The following is an 8,747-nucleotide window of genomic DNA, read 5'->3' as shown; positions in this document are numbered from 1 at the left end:
GTCTTTATTCTGTAGTCACTGAGCTTCTCTCCCCCAGTGGTCACGCGCCAGGCACCAGGAGGGCACCAAGGGTCCTTGCTGCCAGAAGTCTCCATCTGGCGAGGGGAACAGTCAGGTAGCAGTGGTCAGCCCTACCTTGTGACCAGGATGTAGCAGGTATAAAGTCCCTGGGCACTCAGAGAAGGTAATGACCAGATCTTTCTGGGTTGGAAAGGGGGAAGCTTACCAAAGAGGGGACATTTGAGCTGAGTTTTGAATGGCAAAAGGGAGGAAGGGTATTCCTAGAGAGGAAACAGCTTGTGCAAAGGCACGGAAGTGTGAACATTCACAGCTTGTTTGGAGCCAGGCAGGGCTGGGGCAGAGGCTGAGGCCAGAGTGTTAAATGTCCTGTCAGCATCTAACCATCGTCAGAGAGACAGTTCCAAGTAGGACCAGAAGGACCCAGGAATCCCCTCGGACCCTGTACCTATTGGCTGGAGCTGACCCCAGGAGACCCCCCAGTACTGCCTGAAGAATCAGGAACTCAAGGTTCCGCATGGGCTTCTGAGCCACGGCCACCCTAGGCCCAGGCACATCTTCAAGAGCTGTGATCGTCAGCGGAAGGCAGCACGTGTAGACAAGCCTCTGGCCCCAAATGTACATTTCCACAGAGTGGCTGATCTCCTGGCCAAAAAGGCTGAATGAAAATAATCTCGGGGAGATTTCCAAACCAGACTCTGACGCATTCAAACCAAAAAGACTCAAAGATTTGCACAGTTGATGGAAACTAAAATATCAACAGGCTCCTCCAGCTTGGGGACCACTTTGCCCAGTGATTCAGCAAAAGATATTTGTTTGCTGAGCACCTGCCAGACACCGGAGGAGAGCAGAGAGTTTGACACCATCCCTGAAATAAACCATGGTTCATCTTTATAGCAGCTGAAAAGGAGATGGCTTTATATATACCGACCTGGAAAGCTCCTAAGATGTATTAGATGAAAAAAGCAAATTGCGGAATAGTACACAGCATCTCAGATGTACCAAATTAGAAAGAATGTGTGTGTGCCCGTATAAGTGCATGCCCAAAGAACTGGCACGTCTTGCAAAACCCCACGCAGCCATATCATTAACCCCATTTTTCAAATAAAATTATAAGGTTCTGTGAGGTATTTAGGTAACTTAACCATACAGCTACTAAGCTGTGAAACTGGGGTATAATAGTAACGACCACTATGATTTATACAGTAGACCTTAGAAGTCCGTTCATCATCGATGCACAGATGATCTGGTTCTGGGCCTTGCCGTTTTGTGTTTTTCTGCTTCCCGATGAGAGACCTCTGCCACAAGCATGCTCTGCCAGAACCTGGGTCAGGCCAAGAAGCATCCGAGCTTGATCCCCCCTCTTCGTATTTATTAGACATGGAGGTTCTGGGGCAGTGTTGTATGCGTGAATAATGTGCCTGGCATTATTCAATCCAGATGTCCCTTGGGACAGAAAAAAACCACCCAGAACCCTGGAGCAAACTGGATCCCAATGATTGATACAAGTTCTACTGAGTGAATGTTGATTACAGCAAACTGAAGAAAGAAGGTCCAGACTTCTCAATGGCATGTTTCACTACAAAGCTGCTTAGAATGAAGGGCTTCCAGAAGTCATCCGCACAGTTTTCCACTTAGCCAGGAAATACTTCCCCTCCAAATGCACAGAATCACGTTGGTGTATCACTTTGGGGTTTACACTGATTGATAAATATCTGAAACTTGATATGTCTCACTATTTAATGATGGAAATCTGCTCTGAACTTTGTAACTAGAGTATAGGAAATAAATACTAGAATTTAAAGGAAAAAATATTGATATAGTAAAGGTTTTACAAGAACTGGAAAAATACACACTAAACTCATTCATTCATTCATTCAACAAACATGAACTGAATATCTACAATGTGCCTGGCACCACTCCAACCTTTGGAGATAAATGATGAAAAATACAAATGAAGTCCCTGTCCTCAGGGCACTTATATTCAGGGGTCACCTCTGGAAAAGAAACAATAGAGGATGGAGGTTGAGAAGATGAAGGAAAATATTCATTTTGTCTCTATTGTTAGAATTTTTCATAATAAGAATTAACTATTTGAATAATCCACTTTTGAATACTTAAAATGTATTTGTAATATTTTCATTGAAATGGTACCTTGGGCTTTGGGGGTATTTCATTTTCAAGCCTATTTGCCCAACTGCTAAGAGTTTATTTCTAATAACTTTTGTTTTAATTACCATTACAGTAATGTTCATTCAGAAAATTAAAATACAGATAGATACCACTCAGGGGGACCTTGCTGCACACCAGCCACTATACTAAACCTTTTACACACACGATTTTACCTGATCCTCATAACTAACTACACTATGAGGTAAGAACTATACCCAGTTTATAGATCAGTTTTCAGAGCCGAGCTTTCCCCCAAGAAACATGTGACAAAGTTTGAAGACATTTAGGTTCTCGCATTGTGGGAAAGTGGGTGATTGCTACTGTCATCTAATGGATAGAGGCCAGGGATGCTGCTAAACATCCTGCAAGGCACAGGACAATCCCTAGAACAAAGAATTCTCTTTCTTTATGTCAATACATATCGACAGTGCCGAGCTTAGGAAACCCTATCAAAGACGAAGAAACTGAAGTTCAAGAGACTCACCTGCCCAAGGTCACACAGCTAGTGTGCTGTCAGCAGAAGAGTGGCCACGCAGACCTGTGAATATGTCATCTTACCTGGCAAAGGGAAATTAAAGTTGCAGATGGGATTGAGGTTGCCGATCAGCTGATCTTAAAACACAGAGGTTAGCCTGGATTATGGGCAGAATATAACCACAAGGGTCCTTAAAAGTGGAAGAGGGAGGCAGAAAGAAGAACAAAAAGATGGCCCTAAGAAGTTAAGGAGGACCTACCCGGCTGCTGCCGGCTTCGAAGGAGGGGGACCATGAGCCAAAGGAATGCAGGTGGCTTCTAGAAACTGGACAAGGCAAGAAAAGAGATTCTCCCCTAGGGCCTCCAGAAAGGAACACAGCTCTGCAGACACCCGATTTTAGCCCGGTGAGACCCATTTCTGACCTCCAGAACAGTAAAAAGTAATAATAAGTGTGTATCGTTTTAAGCCACTCTTTCGGTGGTAATTTGTTACAGCAGCCACAGAAAACTGACATGCCCCCACCAGAGCATCATTACCTGTTGGCTTGTCTGTCTGCCCACGTAGAGTCTGAGCTCCAGGAGCTCAGGAGAATGTCAGTCTCAATCACCACGTGGTCTCAATCTTAGAGGGTGAACAAATAAACTTAAGAATGGGACAGAGCCAAGAGAACACTTAGGCCATCCAATTATTTTACTTGAGTGAACACTGAGGTCCAGAGAAGGGAAATGACTTGCTCGAGACTGCTCAATTTATGCCAACCTAGGCTACCACCCTGCCTTCCTTCTGGCCACTAAGCCACAGAAGCCCCAGGACGGACACTACTGCCAACTCACCATTGTGTACAGGTACCATGAGGTCATAAGAAATCCCTATGGAACTCGGAACACCTGGGAAAATGTAAGTATAAGGTGAGACCAGACGATGCCTAAGATGACTTAAGCAATCTTAAAAATGTTCACTCCAACGGAGCAGCTGCTACACCTATAACTACTCGGGCAGAGCAGCACCCAGCACCTGCCTGCTCATCTCAATTTAGGGAGACATATTCACCCGAAGCTTTAGAAAAAGCCCATGGGGACCCAGCTAATGCACACTAGAGGCCTGCTTTCAAGAAGCTTAGCATTTCACACCTCTGGCCAGAGCCGAAGCTTCGGGCGCACTGGGAAAAGGCACTTCATCCATAAGACATCTTTTCCCATACGTCATAAAATTATCATACTAATTCCATTAGAAAAAGACACTTTACTCCAGATCAGTCAGAAAACTGTCATAGATTCACTCGAATATGTGTTACCACATCTATGGAGTAAAAGGCTCCCCCGTGGATGGGAAGCCTTTGTGCAGTATGCAACGTGCAGAACCGTACACGGCAGGCCTGCTGGGCAATCTGGTCTCGTCCCCTTCACTGACCTCTTCCCTCAACCCCTACCCCAGCTCCAGTTTATCATTTCATGTATAATCCTCCACTAGGGGCCCCAGCTTTTACTCCTCTTCCCTTGCAGACCGCAGAGGTTGAAGATGAGCAAGGGAAGGCTGATTTACCGAAGCACACGAGGAGGCGGGGAGGCAGGACACAGAGAATTCTAACGGAACGAATGGCCGTGGGCCAGGAAATGGTCAAGAAAGTATAGTGGCTCACAGCACAGGCCTTGGGAAATCCCACCCACCAACTACCTGGGAGATGATGGGTACACTTTGCCTCCCAAAATCTCACTTCCTTTTTGTGAAATGGGAGAATTTAAGAAATGGGTTCATGCTGAGTGTCTCGTAAGGGCTCCAGATCTGTGAGCTACTGTTATTACTATTGGCCATCAGCCCGGGACATCTGCCTTTCGAGCTGTCAGCTTCCAGGCATATCCTGCTTTAAACTAAATGGGGACAATCCAGACTTCTGGGGGAAGGGAAGGTGTGTTACAGAAAGGATTACTCACTATACTGGAGTACCCACTACTGGGTAGATAGAAAAATCCAGACCGCTTGACACGGAATTGGTTTTGTTTGGGGGGGAATGTGCCCTAGTTTTGCCACAGGCCACTCTCTGTGCTCTCTCCTCCTGCCTCTGCCCCCTGTGCTCCCGCCAGCCTTGCCCATGTGTCCCCAGAAGCCCTATGGCCAGAGGAAGACCAGGTACCTCGAGTAGGCCCAGTGAGAGGGACACAGGTTTCACTGTTGGCCCCGCAGCTCGTGAGCTGTGCCGCCTGCCCCTCACCTGTAACGCGACGGCAATCACAGCACCTGCCTCACACTGCTGCTGTATCGGGGGTCCACGGGCGGCAGCTGGAAGACACCTGGTCTGACGATGTGGTATCATCACTCCCAGCTGGGAGGCTCTGGAGCCAGGCAGGCGGGGTGAGGGGAGAGGGAAGAGACCCTGCAAAGGCCCTGTTCTCAGTTCTCCGATCGCCTTCTTGCCCACGCACACAATTCTGACCTGGCTGTCACTTCCGTCTGGCCAGAATATCGTGTTCTGCCTTTTTAAGAGAATTACCAAGTGCCTTTTTTTTTTTTTCCATATTACTAGGTTTCAAGTGGAGTGAATTCAGCTGCAAGGAAAAGAATACCCAACTCACAGTGGCTGAAACAACCAAGACGTCTAATTGTCTTGTGTAACAAGTCACCAAATCCTCAACAACAATGTTCTCGAGGCTTTCTGAAAAATAACTTCTCCAGTCAGCTATCACCAGTGTGCCATCTTTCTGTCCCTAAGACTTGCCCATAACCTGCTGGTGGCCAGAAGTAAGAGGCTCTGTTTAATTTTTCTTTTTCAACGAGGGAGCAAACGCCTTCTCAAAGTCCTCCTAACAGACCTCCCCTTACATTTCGGGGACCAGAACAGGGTCGCCAGCCCTCTCCTAACGCGATCTTGCCTAGGAGAAATGGACAAGGGAAAGGACCCCTTTCGCTAATCACAGGAAGGAGCTAGGGCCCAGAGTGGTTCAGTCCCTCATCCAAGGCCACAAGCGACTCTGCGGGAAGGCCAGGAAGAAAACCGGGCCACTGGCCCAGCAAGCTCCCACCCCGTCACCACGCGCCTTCTCAACTGACTCGGGCCAACTCAAAGGCCCCAAAGGGCCGGAGGACCGTCCCCAGGACTCTGAGCTTGGCCAGAGGCATGACATGGACAAGGTCAACACTGTTACCGAACAGAGTACCCAGTGTGCCCAGACGCTTCTTGCCCGCCTCCAGGCCCCATGGATGGGGAGCCAGAGCGCTTCCTGCCCCTCGAAAGAGCTTGGCAGGCCAGTCAGCGGAAACCCAGAGCCTGACAAATAGCATCTCTATAGCTGCCTGGACACCCGCCAAGCTGCCTCATTCCCCAGGGCTGACCTCATGCTTCTGAAGAGCCTCAAGACGCCTGAGGTCTGTGTGTTGCCTCTCCTAGTTCAGTTCTGCTGCCAGCAAAGGAACTGGCCCAGGCTGGGGGCCACGCGGAGAGGTGGGGACAAATGCCCAGCAGCTCTCCCCACCACTCACGCCTGCCTGCCAGAGTCTGGGCCATGCAGGCCCATTCCAGAAGAAACTGAGCAGCACCCTCTCACCTCTGAGATGAGGCCCGTTCTGATCCATCTCCCTGTATCCACCAATCCCAGGGTGTCCCTTGAAGACACCTTCACACTCTGGCTATTTCTGTCTGTTTTGTTCCAGACTTCTGGAAAAGGCATAAAAGGCACAGAGTTCATCAGAGACGCTAAGAACATCTCTAAAGTCGGTTCCACCATCTCAAAGAGAGCTGGCGAGCTTGTGGCCAGCGTGAGGCCTGTGCTTCGTGATAAAAGTACTATCTAGTTAACTCAGAGCTGAACCAGGCACCCACTCCAGCCTTGCTATGGTCACCCAGTCCACTGAGGCCAGAACATGCCCCAAAACAAGAGCCTTGCACTTTGTGCTCCAACTTCTTGATAATCTTTCTGGGTCAAACACCTATTGGCATTTGACAGGGGACAAGGCCAAGGGTAGACAAGGTGAACAGCCTGGAGAAACAGCACACAGCCAGACCCCTGGACACATGAGCTCCCTCCCACCTCTTCCCAGGGCAACTCCTAGCAATCATCGGCACCCACCCACCCAGCCTGCAGCTCCAAATTTGTTCTTTCTCACGTTCACTTAAAAGTTTTTATTCCCCTTGTAAAACCACACACTAACAGTCACGTAGGACCGGAGAGAGGCCTCACTTTTTTGCCATCCTCTCTATGGCCTGACTAGGGGATCAGACACAGCAGCTGGAGATTTTAAACTCTCCTTGCAGAAGCGTTTCTCAGAACAGTGGCTCCCACTCCTCAGAGCTTGAAACGTCCGCATACCTTGAAAGTATGCAGGCTGCAGGGCTGCACGAACAGAGTGGAATTTTCCATTTATAGAATAATAACCTTCATACCACTCTGGGGGCCTCGTTCTCGTGGTAAGAGCTCAGAGTTGTGTCAGCAAACCTGCCACGCTTCTGCAGGAGCCCCACGCCATTCGAGCTCTTTTATTTATTTTTGGTGGGAGAAGGGGAGGAAATAAAGGAATGACTTTTTCACTTGAGTGCCAACACAAACTTGAAAAAGGAACTGGGTTGGCAAGTACAGAATATTACTGCCTGGTTTCAGGACTTAAATCAACCATTAGGGAGTAGGAGGTGAGGAAGAGACTAGAAAAACATATCTTCAACTCCTCACATGGACAGGTGTCCAGAACAGGCATCACATTACGGCCTCAGTCATTCCCTGTGCCTGCGGCCAGGGGCCCTGGACTGCCCCTGAGGGCGGGGGCCTCAGCCAAAGGCATCTCACTTCTCTTCTTCCAGTGCCCCCTGAGTTCTACACTTGATTTCTGTGGATGCGAACAGAGACTCTTACTTTGAAGTATCTTTGGGGTCCACGGTATAGCAAGAAGGCTACCAAGCCAGGCGTGATGGGGCCCAGGTCCTAGCTGTAGCTGGTAGATATTCACCATGTGAATATCCTCAGAAGGACCTTAAAGAAGTCCTTCTGAGTCTCATGTTCTTCATCCCGTGAAGTGAGACTGGATTGACCGATCCCAGAGATCCCCTCCACTGCTGACATTCTGATTCACTCATTCAACCGTCAGCTGGCGCCAGCACTAGGTTCCACTGCCACTTCCTCTGGGAAGGACATGACCAACTCGCATCGCATCCTCCTAATCAAAAATCTTGGGGTTTTTTTTCCACTGCTTTTACAAAAACGACTGTATTCATTTCAAAGTATTAAACTGTGATGCTGGATATGCTGTTTTTCAAACAGCGCATACACCCCCGATTCTGATAGTAGAGGGAGGGGAGCTTCGCACACAGACACATGCACACACTCCAATCCTAGGGCTGGAAGGTTTACTGGCCCAGTCCCCATACCCACCTAAGTCATCAGTTAATGGCCACCCAGTCTCTGAACACCTGTTGAGAGGCCGCTGTGTGCTGTATCGAAGTGCTGCGTCCCTCCACTACTTACTACAGCGAGAACCATAACCTCTGTGAACCTAGAGGTTTGTGCAAGGATTTCGTCCAGTTGAAATCTCTCCAAAGCACTCTGCAAACGGAAGTTACTTGACTGCTGGGTGGCTCTGACTTTGAAACATCATCCTCAGATCACACCCAGTCCTGCCTTCCCACAGCTTTTCTTGCTGATGCTGGTGAGAAGGCGGGAGGCAAGAAGGGGGTTCTGGCCTGGGGCATTAAAGGCTGGGAGGTGGGTGCGTGAATCTTGGCTCATTTCCAATCGCCATGCCTACCCCTGTCCTTGGTGAAGCTCACCACCAGACCAAGGGAGCCCCAGGCCTGGTCACCTGTTCAAACCTAGAGCACAGAGCTCAGACGAAGGCGAGCCCCAGCAGCCGCCCCTCCCCAGCTCTCCACTCCCCTACTTTCCCCTCCCTTCCCGGCTGCGCGGACAGGGCACGCCCCCTACCCCGGCTTCACCAATCAGCATACGGAGCGGCGCCCGTGGCGCAGGAGGCCTCGGTCCGCAGCCAATTAGCGCCGGGGCCCTTGGCGGCACCTCGCCCGCCCCCTCCCAGAATGAAAGCCGCCCCGCAGCTGGCAAGGCTGGCGCAGCGCGCGAGGCGCGGGAGCCGCGCGGGCCCGAGC

The 8,747-nt window shown here is 49.7% G+C and overlaps 1 pseudogene; it reads left to right on the top strand.

Moving 5' to 3' along the window:
- Window positions 1-1,327: 1,327 nt before the first annotated feature.
- Window positions 1,328-1,706, top strand: LOC111739024 (annotated as a pseudogene).
- The last annotated feature ends 7,041 nt before the right edge of the window (window positions 1,707-8,747 follow it).

Source organism: Pteropus vampyrus, unplaced genomic scaffold, assembly GCF_000151845.1.
Source record: "Pteropus vampyrus isolate Shadow unplaced genomic scaffold, Pvam_2.0 Scaffold46, whole genome shotgun sequence".
NCBI classification, from domain to species: Eukaryota; Metazoa; Chordata; class Mammalia; order Chiroptera; family Pteropodidae; genus Pteropus; species Pteropus vampyrus.
This window is presented reverse-complemented; position numbering and strand designations above follow the sequence as displayed.